This window comes from Loxodonta africana, chromosome 12 (genome assembly GCF_030014295.1).
Source record: "Loxodonta africana isolate mLoxAfr1 chromosome 12, mLoxAfr1.hap2, whole genome shotgun sequence".
Taxonomy (NCBI): domain Eukaryota; kingdom Metazoa; phylum Chordata; class Mammalia; order Proboscidea; family Elephantidae; genus Loxodonta; species Loxodonta africana.
Window position 1 is genome coordinate 39,564,218 of NC_087353.1, and position 13,595 is coordinate 39,577,812.

Below are 13,595 nucleotides of genomic sequence, written 5' to 3' on the forward strand. Positions count from 1 at the left end.
ATCCAAAAAAAAGAAAGAAAATATTACCTATAAGGCAGGGATTGGCCAATTTTTTTCCTTAAAGGACCAAATAGTAAACATTTTAGGCATGTAGGCCATATGGTCTCTGTTGCAACTACTTAACACTTCCATTCTGTGAAAGTAGTCACAGGCAATATATAGGCAAATGGGCATGGCTTTGTTCCAATAAAACTTTTAGAACAACAAACAGGTGGTCAGCCTACCGGCCTCAGTTTGCCAACTCATGTTACAGGAGAACAATGATATGAATGACTGTAGGTTTCTCATCAGAACTATGGAGTGTAAAAGACAGTGCAGTAACATTATTAAAGTGCTGAAAGAAAAGACGGTCAACACAGAATTCTATTTCCAGAGTATATATCCTTCAGGAATTAAAAAAAAAAAAAAAGAACTAAGAAAATTTGTAGCCAGCATACATACTCTAAAAAAACTGCTAAAGGAAGACCTTCAGAAAGATGGGAAATTATACCAGAAAGAAACCTAAAACATGAAGGATGAAGGAAGAGTAACAAACGGTATTAGAAGAAATAACACCAATTCTACATATTGTCTACCAGAAAATAGAAGAGAAATGAACACAAGACCAGTAATATCCTGATACTAAAACCAGACAAAGACAATACAAAACAAACAACTAAAAAAAAAATCCTTCATGAACACACACACAAAAATCCCCAACAACAAAGTCCTCAACAAAATATTCGAAATCTTAATCTAGCACTACATAAAAAATCCCAGAATGGTCAGGGTTTATCCCAGGAATGCAAGGCCAATTCAATATGCGAAAACAATGTAATCACTCATTAACAACGTAAATGAAAAAACACACGACTATGGAAACCCTGGTGACATACTGGTTAAGAGCTATGGCTGCTAACCAAAACGTCAGCAGTTCAAATCTAGTAGGCCCTCCTGGGAAACCCTATGGGGCAGTTCTACAATGTCCTATAGGGTCACTGAGAGTCAGAATCTACTCGATAGTAACGTGTTTTTTACATCATAAGCAGAAAAAGCATGTGATAAAATACAACATCCATTCGTGATGATAAGCTCTCAGCATACTGGGAATAAGAAAGAACTTTCTCAACCTGACAAAGGACATTCACAAAACACCTATAGCTAACATTACACTCAATAGTGAAAAACTGTGTGTTTCCCCTCCTCCTCAAGATTGGGATGAGGAAAGAATTTCTACTCTTATCACTCCTACTCAACATTACATGAGAAGTCTTAGCCAATGAAAAAAAGGCAAGAAAAGAAATAAAAAGGCATACATATTGGAAAGGAAGAAATAAAACTACCCCTATTTGCAGACAACATTATTGTCTATGTAGAAAGCCAAAGGAATTTACAAAAAAAAAAAAAAAAAGCTCTAGAACTAAAAAGTGAGTTTAACAAAGTCACAGGACACAAGGTTAACAAATAAAATTCAATCATATTTCTATATCCTAGTACTGTCCAAATGGAAACTGAATTTTTTTTTAATATCATTTACAACATATCTAACAAAAATGAAATACTTAGGTGTACCTCTAACGAAATACGTACAGGATCTGTATATTAAAACTACGAAACATTGATTAAACAAAAAAAAATACAAGAAGACCTAAATAAACAGAAAGACATACCTTCTAATCACAGTCTAAATAAATTAATTTCCAGCATAAAGTTTTATAGGTATTGACACTTTTAAATATTATATGGAAGGACAAAGGTACTAGAATAGCTAAAACAACTTTGAAAAAGAAGAATAAAACTGAAAGGATTATACTACTCAATTTTAAGAATCACTATAAAGCTATAATCAAGACAACATGGTAAATGGCAAACGGACATACACACGAATGAAAGAGAATAGAGTCCATAAACACACAACAAATATAGCCATTTGATCTTTTTTTTAAGATGCAAAAGAAATTTAACAAAGAAAGAATAGTCTTGGCATTGGAACAACTAGGTTACTCACGCCGCCAAAAAAAAAAAGCTTTAACCTACACCACACACATTATCCAAAATTAATTCAAAATGCATCATCAATGTAAATGTAAAGCTTTTAGAAAAAAACAAAGATAATCTTCATGACTTCGGGCATCACACTAAAAGCAAAAGCCATAAAACAGAAAACAATGATAAATTAGACTTCACCAAAATTAAAAACATTTGTCCCATGAAAGACACAGATAAGAAATGGAAAGATGAGCTGCAGACTGGGGGAAAATATTTACAAATCATATATTTGACAAAGGGGACTTGTATACAGAAAATATATATAGTTAACATTTTAAAATTCTCAAAATCCAACAATAAGAAAATGATCCAATTTTTTAAAATTTCAAAATATTTGTTGAACAGGACTTTCACTAAAGCAGATACACAGATGGCAAATGAGCACAAGAGAAAAATGCTGCATGTCACTATTCATTAGAGAAATGCTCACAAGATACCACAACACACTTATTAGCATAGCTAAAAAATTTTTTCAGGAGGCGGAGTCAGTATGGCACTATAGACAGAAGCACCACACCATCCCTCCACAGGAACGACCCAAAATACTAAGTAAAACAGAGACAAACATCAATCCTGGAACCCAAAGAGTCAAATGAAGAGGTAAAGAACTCAACCAAGCACCACATGGAATAAGAAACTGACAGGGAACTGAGAGCACCAAGAGATAAGGAGTGGAGGCCCCATATCAGCTAACGCAGCATGGGTTCACAATCTTGGACTCCTATCAGAGATCGGGGGACAGGGAGTATGGGAAAGCAGCTTCACGGAGCTCCCATCAGGAGACAGAGCACGTAGAAACCAACAATACACACTTCCTATCCTCTACTCTTCTTCGCCCTGCTCGGCCTCTGCCACTTCCCAGAAACGGCTGCTTGACCAGGGAAGCACCAGCTCCATGCCACTTGGATTCAGCCTGCCCACACTGCTTGGCTCCTTCAGTGCCATTTCTTTGTTGCTGTTTTTGCACTAGCGTGAGACCAGAAGAACTAGACAGTGCCCGGCTACAACTGATGACTGCCCTGACAGGGAACACAACAGAGAAACCCTGAGGGAGCAGGAGAGCAGTGGGATGCAGACCCCAAATTCTCATAAAAACACCAGACTTAATGGTCTGACTGAGACTAGTAGAATCCTGGTGGTCATGGCCCCCAGACCTTCTGTCAGCCCAGGACAGGAACCACTCCCAAAGCCAACTCTTCAGACAGGGATTGGACTGGACAATGGGATAGAAAAAGATGCTAGTGAAGAGTGAGCTTCTTAGATCGGGTAGACACTTGAGACTATGTTGGCATCGCCTGTCTGGATGGGGGATGGGAGGGCAGAAGGGGTAGAAGCTGGCAGAATGGACACAAAAAGAGAGTGGAGGGAAGGAGTGGGCTGTCTCATTAGGGGGAGAGCAATCAGGAGTATATAGCAAGGTATATGTGAATTTTTTTATGAGAGACTGACTTGATTTGTAAACTTTCACTTAAAGCACAATAAAAAAATTTTTTTAAAAAGGTGGTTTAAATAAAAAAATATAAGAGATAACTGTTACGTTCAAATAAACGTTACACTTTTTAAAATTCCCCAAAATATGATGAGTTTCTTATTTTTAACAAAAATGCCTTCTTTCTTTACTCAGGCCCAGAGATTTTAATCACTTCCTCAAAAAACAAAACAACAAAAAATCACAAAACTAGAAAGTAGAAGAGTTAGAATTGAAAGTAAGGTTTATAAACCTATTTACGATCCCAGTTCATCTATTTTACCTCTGACGTGTAAATGCAGAAACAATCTAAAAGCCATCCAGTGACAAATATTTAAAAATGAGGAGGAGGTCCAGATGGTCGCATGAGCAGCTGCATGTTCCCATCCCCCTACAAAAACACCCCCCCCCCCCCCGAAAAAAGCAGAAACTGGCAGAACTAACTTTGTCAGAACTCTGGGAATCAGTCGAAAAATTATAGAACTAAGCAAACACTGAATCAAGACAAAGGCAGCACCTAGCAGGAAAGCTAGCTTTGATTTTTTACTCGCCTGTGCCTGACCACTTTCCTGGCTCCTAAAGCAGCAGTAGCCCACATTCTTGGGACAGAGCCTGGTCTCTAGTTCTAGACAGAGTAGAGGAGACTTTACTTGTAAATTATTTTGTGTGTCTGTTCCAACCTATCTGGGGCTGTCTGAGGAACGGAAGCAAGGCACTTGTCTTGGAGCTCCTGCAGAGTTATGGGGCACTGGGCAACACAGAAGGCTACAATTCCTGTAGCCACCTGGGGCTAAAGAATGTGATTAAGGCATACAATAGGTGCCTAAAGGCTAGAAAAAGAAGCCAGGAAGAGTATCTTTAGAAAATTAAGGCTTTCAAAAGCACCATGTATATGGAAATTGAGAAAGCTATACACATGCCCAGAGTAACACAAGTGGTCAGAAATTACCTGAGAAGACCCTAAACTTTCTCCTGGGTCTGATCCCTAGGTTCAGTACAAGGCTGGCTAACTGTTGAAGGAAGGGCCCAGCACAGAGTCAATTTGCAAAGACTGAGAGAGGTGTTTTGTTTTTGTTTTTTTAACTCTGGAATTCAAATAAATCTGTTAAAACACTAGTTGAATACAAGCTAAGAAACAGAGACTTCAGTATGCACGTATACCCAGGAAGGCAGTCACTGCAAAAATAGTTAAGGGCAATCACTAAACAAATAATGACCACAGCCTTTAACAACAACAAAAAAAAAAATTAAAAAAAGAAAAAAACAGCAAACCTTGGGGAAGGGAAAGGATCTGATTTTCAGAGCGACCATATTATAATATTCAAACGTCCTAGTTACTGTCACATACACATACACACACACACACACACACACACACACACACGATCACAAGTTATACAAAGAAATAAGAAGGATGGTCCAGTCGAAACACAGTAAGTGACAGAAATTGTCCTGTGGTAGCCCAGATAATGGAGGACAACGACTCTAAAGCAACAGTATTAAACATGCTGAAAGCACTCAAGGAAAATACAGACAATAAACTGAAGTAAATCAGGAAAAGGCTATATGAACAAATTGAAACTATCAATAAAGAGAAATAAATTATAAAAAGTAACTACACAGAAATACTGGAGCCAAAAAGTATGATAAGTGAGAGAAAACATTCATTGCCAGGGTTAAGCAGCAGATTTGAGCTGTCAGAAGAATCAATGAACAAGAAGAGAAGACAACTGAAATTTTCGTGTCTGAGAAGGAAAAAAACAAAGAATGAAGAAAAGTGAAGAGAGTTGAAGGAACTTGTGGGATACCATCAAGCAAAACAACACACACATTATGGGAGTCCCAGGAGGAGAAGAGAAATAGCAAGGGGCAGAAAGAATATTTGAGGGAGTAATGGCCAAAAGCTTCTCAAATTTGACAAAAGGCACACATCTACACATCCAAGAAATACAATGAACTCCAAGTAGGATAAACCCAAAGAGATTCACACCAAGACAGAATATAATCACACATTCAAAAACTAAAGACAAGTAGAGAATTACGAAACGAGGAAGAGAGAGAGGAACTGTCACATACAAAGGATCCTCAATAAGATTAAGCACTGACTTTGACTTAAAAAATTATAGAGGACAGAAGGCAGTGGGATGACGTGTTTAGAGTGGTAAAAAAAAAAAAAAGGACCGTCAAGCAAGCTGGTATATTCAGCAAAACTCTACCTCAAAAATGAGGGTGAAATTAAGATATTCCCAGATAAACAAACATTGTGGGAGTTTGTAACCACTATATCTGTCCTAGACATACAAGAAATGCCGAAGGGAATTCTTCAGGTTGAAATAAAATGACACTACACAATAATTCAAAGTCACATGATGAAATAAAGATCTTCAGTAAAGGTAACTTCATGGACAAGTCAAGAAACAGTTTTACGGTATTTTTGGTTTATAACTCTACTTGTTATGTCCTATATGATTTAATGCAGCTCTGATGGCACAATAGTTAAGAGCTCTGCTACTAACCGAAAGGTCGGCAGTTCAAATTCACCAGTTGCTCCTTGGAAACCCTATGGTGGCAGTTCTACTCTGTCATATAGGGTAACTATAAGTGAGAATCAACTTGACAGCAAAGGGTTTGGTTTTGGTGTTTGGTTATATGATTTAATACACAAATGCATAAAAATAATTATTTAGGTTATTGGGCACATAATATATAAAGATGTAATTTGTTACAACAACATAAAGGGAGAAGGTGTAGAGAAGGTGTAGAGAAACAGCATTTTTGGCATGTTCTTAAAGTTCAGTTGGTATCAACTTAAACCAAAAAAAAAAAAAAAAATCTGTCACCGCTGAGTCAATTCCGACTCACAGTGACCCAACAGGACAGAGTAGAACTGGCCCATAGGGCTTCCAAAGACCAGCTAGTGAATTAGAAATACCAACCTTTTTGTTAGCTGCCTAGCTCTTAGCAGCTGTACCACCAGGGTTCCGAATTTAAAACAGACTGTTACAAATAAATTTAGGACAATAAATGTATTCCAACAGGGTGGAGTCAAGATGTCAGAATAGACAGATGTTTCCGGCAAGCCCTCTGTGCAACAAAGACCCGAAAAAACAAGTGAAACGAGTATACTTATGACAAGCTACGAGCCCTGAGCATAAAAGGCAAGCTGAGAAAACAAACAGGAGGGGAAGGGGGAGGAAGAGACCATTCAGAAGCAGAGAGGAGTTACCGGACCTGAATCGCAGGGAGCCCTCAGGCACGATTCCAGGAGCAGCAGCGGCGGGCTGGTACCAGTGTCCGGCTGCAGTTCCTTCAGGGAAAAGCAGCCAGCCACACACCATACTCACACCCCTGGAACCTGAGATGGACAGCACTCTCAGCAAAAGCTAAGTACTTGCGTATATTTTACCATGTCCCCCCACCCCCAAGCTGGCTTCAGCAGCTGAATTCCCTGGGCCTAATAAGTCGGAATTGACTCGACGGCACTGAGATTGGTTTTTTGGTTTGGACCTAGGCCCTGCTGAGCACCTACAGCCATCCTCCCAACCCTGAAGAAGGTAAAAATTTGCAATTGGGGGAAAAGATAATTTGCCAGCTTCACTAACCGGGGGAGCTCAGGACAGAAAGGGCTCCTACCAGGCAAAAACTCTCCCTGTACTCTGAGCACCTTTCCCTTCTTCATGGACCTGTGTGGGCCTATTTCAGGAGAATAGGCCCTTGCAGGCAGACTCCAACAGCTTTAGCTGTGCAGTGGAGAGGTGGGTGTTTGATGTTGACATTGCTTTGCCTATTACACAGGGTCCTCACCTACCTACATCAGGGGCCTAAGGACTGGATGCTCCACACAGGTCACCCAGCCACCCGCAACAGGCGTCCAGGGATAACTGGTACCTCCCAGTCCTTACAACTAAAAACACTTGGTACCCATGACCCGTCTGCAGAGCCCATCCACCTGCATGCTCTAGGAGAGACGTGCTTTCCTGAGAGACACTCAGGAGTCGGTTCTTAGCCCCCTACCTTTTCACACCGTGACCCCCTGCTACAATCAGATACCAGTACATATACCAATCACGCCGTCCCTCTAAGACTGTAGGACAGAGCATGTACCACACACTTTATGGTCAGATACCTGGACACCTAAGCTGAATTCATACAAGAAAACTGAATGGACTCCCAGACTGCCAGACCGGATAACACCTCTAGCCATATGGGGACAGAATATCAGAGCTCCAAAAGAGAAAATAATCAAGCTAGCTCGCTCAAGCAACCCATTTGGGTATATCAAAACAAAAAGAAACCAAGAAGCTACAACACAGTAAGCAAGCATAAACTAATACAATAATTTATACATGGCTCAGAGACAAGAGTCAATATTAAGTCACATAAAGAAACAGACCATGATCACCTCAACAGGCTCTCAAAACAAAGAATCCAGGGATCTTCTAGATGACAGTGTATCCCTGGAATTACCAGAGACAGAATACGAAAGATTAATATACAGAATCCTTCAAGATATAAGGAAGGAAATGAGGCAATACGCAGAACAAGCCAAGGAAAACACGGATAAAACAATTGAAAAAATTAGAAAGATTATTCAGGAACATAATGAAGAATTTAATAAGCTGGAAAAATCCATAGACAGACAGCAATCAGTAATTCAGAAGATTAACAATAAAGTTACAGAAGTACGCAACACAATAGAAAGTCAGAGGGGCAAAACAGACCAAGTAGAAGCCAGGATTTCTGAAACTTGAAGATAAATCACTTGGCACTAATATATCTAAAGAAAAATCATATAAAAGAATTTTTAAAAAGGAAGAAACCTTAATCATATGGGACTCTATCAAGAGAAATAACCTATTAGTGATTCGAGTACCAGAACAGGGAGGGATAACAGAATACACAGAGAGAATTATTGAAGATTTCTTGGCAGAAAATTTCCCTGATATAGTGAAGATGAGAAGATATCTATGCAAGATGGGCATTGAACTCCACGTAAGGTACATGTTAAAGCAAACTCACCAAGACATATTATAAAAAAAATTGCCAAAACAAAAGATAAAGAGAGAATTTTAAATGCAGCTAGGGTAAACGTTTCACAGAACAAGGGGATACTGACTGGTTTAAAGTCAGGAAAGGTGTGCGTCAGGGTTGTATTCTTTCACCATACCTCTTTAATCTGTATGCTGAGCAAACACTATGAGAAGTTAGACGATAGGAAGAAGAACGGGGCATCAGGACGGAAGGAATACTCACTAACAACCTGTGTTATGCAGATGACACAACCTTGCTTCCCGAAACTGAAGAGGACTTGAAGCACTTACTAATGAAGATCAAAGACCACACCCTTCAGTATAATTGCACCTCAACATAAAGAAAACAAAACTCCTCACAACTGGACCAATGAGCCACATCATGATAAACGGAAAAAAGATTGAAGTTGTCAAGGATTTCATTTTATTTGGATCCACAATCAACAGCCATGGAAGCAGCAGTCAAGAAATCAAAAGATGCATCGCATTGGGTAAATCTGCTGCAAAGGACCTCTTCAAAGTCTTGAAGAGCAAAGATGTCACCCTGAAGACTAAGGTACGCCTGACCCAAGCCATGGTATTTTCAATCGCATCCATATGCATGTGAAAGCTGGACAATGAATAAGGAAGACCGAAGAACCGTTGACGCCTTTGAATTGTGGTGTTGGAGAAGAATATTGAATATACCATGACTGCCAAAAGAACAAACAAATCTGTCTTGGAAGCAATGCGGCCAGAATGCTCCTTAAAGGCAAGGATGGCAAGACCGTGTCTTACATACTTTGGACGTGTTGTCAGGAGGGATCAGTCCCTGGAGAAGGACATCATGCTTGTCAGAATACAGGGTCAGCGGAAAAGAGGAAGGCCCTCAACAAGGTAGACTGACACAGTGGCTGCAACGATGAGCTCAGGCATAACAACAATTGTGAGTATGGCTCAGGACCGGGTACTGTTTCGTTTTGTTGTACATCGGGTTGCTATGAGTCAGAACCATCTTGATGGCACCTAACAACAACAACAAGGGGTAAACAAAAAGTTCCTACAAAGGAAAGTCAATAAGAATAAGCTCGGACCACTCAGCATAAACCATGCAGGCAAGAAGGTAATGGGATGACTTATTTAAAAAATTGAAGGAAAAAAATTGTCAGCCAAGAATCATATATCCAGCAAAGCTGTCTCTTAAATATGAAGGTGAAATTAGGATATTTCCAGATAAACAGATATTTAGGGAATTCATAAAAACCAAACCAAAGCTACAAGAAACACTAAAGGGAGTTCTTTGGTTAGAAAATCAATAATATCAGTATCAACCCAAGACTAGAACACTGGGCAGAGCAATCTGAAGTCAACCCAGACAGGGAAATCAAAAAAAAAAAAAAAAAAGCAAGATTTTAAAAAAAAAAGCTCGAAACAGGGTAACACTCATGTTATTATACAAAAGAAGACAATATTAAAAGAATAAAGAGGGACTAAGAAATGTAATCACAGATCTTCCATATGCAGAGGAACAAACGGTGACACAAAAAAATAAAACTTAGGATTAAATTTAGAAAAACAGGGGTAACTAATAAGGTAACCACAAAGGAGACAAACTCTCCTACTCATCAAAATAAAATACAAGAAAAAAAATAGAGACTCAGCAGAAACAAAATCAACAACAAAGAATATGAGGAAAGGACAACATATAAAGATAATCTATGCAGCACAAAAATTAAGTGGGAAAAAGAAACAGCCAACAACGCAAAAAAAAAGACATGAAAATGACAGCACTAAATTCACACCTATCCATAATAACGCTGAATGTAAATGCACGAATGCACCAAAAAAAGAGACAGAGAGTGGCAGAATGGATTAAAAATCAAGATCCGTCTATACGCTGCCTACAAGAGACATACCTTAGATTTAGAAACACAAACTAAAACTCAAAGGATGGAAAAGAATATATCAAACAAACATCAATCAAAAAAGAAACGGAGTGGCAATATTAATTTCTGACAAAATAGACTTTAAAGTTAAATCCATCAGAAAGGATAAGGAAGGACACTATATAATGATTAAAAGGACAATATATCCAGAAGATAGAACCATATCAAATATTTATGCACCCAATGACAGGGCTGTAAGATGCATAAAACAAACTCTATTAGCATTCAAAAGTGAGATAGACAGCTCCACAATATTAGTAGGAGACGTCAACACACCACTCTCGGTGAAAGACAGGACATCCACAAAGAAGCTCAGTAAAGACACAGAAGATCTAAATGCTACAATCAACCACCTTGACCTCACAGACATATACAGAACAGTCCCTCCAACAGCAACCAAGTATACTTTCTTTACTAATGCATATGGAACATTCTCAAGAATAGACCACATATTAGGTCATAAAGCAATCCTGAGCAGAATCCAAAACACTGAAATATTCCAAAGCATCTTCTCTGACCATAAGGACAAAAAAGTGGAAATCAGTAACGGATAAAGCAGGGAAAAGAAATCAAACACTCGGAAACTGAACAATACCCTGCTCAAAAAAGACTGGATTATAGAAGACATTAAGGATGGAATAAAGAAATTCATAGAATCCAACGAGAATGAAAACACTTCCTATCAGAACCTTTGGGACACAGAAAAAGCGGTGCTCAGAGGTCAATTTGTACCAATAATTGCGCACATCCAAAAAGAAGAAAGTGCCATAATGACAGGATTATCCCTGCTACTTGAACAAATAGAAAGAGAGCAACAAAAGAAACCCACAGCCACCATAAGTAAACAAATAATAAAAATTAGAGCAGAACTAAATGAAATAGAAAAGAGAAAAACAACTGAAAGAATTCACAAGACCAAAAGCTTGTTCTTTGAAAAAAATCAACAAAATTGATAAACCACTGGCCAAACTGACAAAGAAAAACAGGACAGGAAGCAAATAACCTGAATAAGAAATGAGATGGGCTATATTATGACAGACCCAACAGAAATTAGAAGAATCATATCAGATTATTATAAAAAAATGTACTCTAACAAATCTGAAAACCTAGAAAAAAATGGATGAATTCCTAGAAACACACTACCTACCTAAACTAACACACACAGAGGCAGAACAACTAAATAGACCGATAACAAAAAAACTGATTGAAAATGTAATTAAAAAAACTCCCCACAGAATGTGGGGAGGTGGAGCCAAGATGGCGTAATAGCCAGACGCTTCCTTCATACAACAAAGACCCGAAAAAACAAGTGAAATGAGTATATTTGTGACAAGCTGGGAGCCCTGAGCATCAAAGGCAAGCTTAGACAACAAACTGAGGGGCAGGAGCAGGAAGAGGCCATTCAGAAGTGGAGAGGAGTTACCGGACCTGAATCGCAGGGAGCCCTCAGGCACCATTCCCAGAGCGGCAGCAGCAGCAACAGGCTGGTCCTAGCATTCCGCTCAGTTTCTTCAGGGAGAAGCAGCCAGCCACACAGCCTGCTCAAACCTCTGGAACCTGAGGAGAACGGTGCTCTTGGCAAAAGCTAAGTACTTGCGTGTACTTTACCGCGCCCTCCCCCCCACCCCCGGGCTGGCATCAGCGGCTGAATCCCTGGGCCTAAGATAGACCCTGGTGAGCACCTAGAGCCATTCTCCCGGCCCTGGGGCAGGAACAAATTTGCAACTGGGGGGAAAAGATAATTTGCTAGCTCCATCAACCGGGGGAGCTCAGGACAGAAGCAGCTCCTAGCCAGGCATAAACCGTCTGTGGACCTTGAGCACCTTTCCCTTCTGCATGGACCTGTGTGGGCCTATTTCAGGAGAATAGGCCCTTGTTGGCAGACTCCAACCATTTCAGCTGTGTGGTGGAGAGGTGGGTGTTTGACATTTGACATCTCTTTGCCTATTAAACAAGGTCCTCACCTACCTACATCAGGGACCTAAGGACTGGTAGCTCCACTCAGGTCACCCAGCCACCCACGACAGGCATCCAAAGATAACTGGTACCTCCCAGTCCTCACAACCAAAAACTTTCGGCGTCCACAGTCCCTCTGAAGAACCCACCCACCAGCAGGCTCTAGGGAACAGAGACGCGTTTTCCCCAGAGACACTTGGGGGTCAATTCTCAGCCTCCTGCCTTGTTCAGAGCGTGACCACCTACTGCAATCAGATACCGGTATATATGCCAATTGCCCCTGCCCCTCTAAGACCGTAGGACAGAGTCTGTACCACACACTTCATATCTGCTACCTGAAAACCCGAGCTGAATGTATACAAGGAAACTGAATGGACTCCTACACTGATATACCTGATAACAGCTCCAGCCAGCTGGGGACAGGACACCAGAGCTCCAAAGGCGAAAATAATCAAGCTAGCTCGCTCAAGCAACCCACAGGGGTATACCAAAACAAAAGAAAGCAAGAAGCTACGACACAGTAAGCAAGCACAAACTAATACAATAACTTATAGATGGCTCAGAGACAACAGTCAATATTAAGTCACATAAAGAAACAGACCATGAACACCTCAACAGGCTCTCAAAACAAAGAATCCAGACATCTTCTAGATGAAAGTGCATTCCTGGAATTATCAGATGCAGAATACAAAAGTTGAGTATACAGAACCCTTCAAGACATCAGGAAGGAAATGAGGCAATACGGAGAACAAGCCAAGGAACACACAGATAAAGCAACTGAAGAAGTTAGAAACACTATTCAGGAACATAATGAAAAGTTTAATAAGCTGGAAAAATCCACAGACAGCAATCAGAAATTCAGAAGATTAACAATACAATTACAGAATTATATAACTCGGTAGAAAGTCAGAGGAACAGAATTGAGCAAGCAGAAGCTAGAATTTCTGAACTCGAAGATAAATCACTTGTCACTAATATATTTGAAGAAAAATCTGATAAAAGAATTTTTTTTAAATGAAGAAACCTTAAAAATGATGTGGGAGTCTATCAAGAAAAATAAGCTACGAGTGATTGCAGTACCTGAACAGGGAGGGATAAAAGAAAATACAGAGAAAATTGTTGAAGATTTGTTGGTAGAAAACTTCCCTGATATTGTGAAAGATGAGAAGGTATCTATCCAAGATGCTC

At 39.7% G+C, this 13,595-nt stretch overlaps 1 protein-coding gene across 9 annotated transcripts in view; it reads right to left on the reverse strand.

Annotated features, from left to right (window-relative positions):
• DTNB (dystrobrevin beta) overlaps positions 1-13,595 on the reverse strand; it is a 415,855-nt gene that overhangs the window by 352,531 nt on the left and 49,729 nt on the right. Inside the window, exon 1 of one of the 9 annotated variants that reach the window (XM_064295127.1) lies at positions 11,880-11,900. The exons of the other annotated variants lie outside the window; for them this stretch is intronic. The gene's annotated coding sequence lies outside the window, so the exon portion shown is untranslated. Of the gene's footprint in view, positions 1-11,879; positions 11,901-13,595 lie in introns of those variants that run through there. 9 annotated transcript variants of the gene reach the window in all.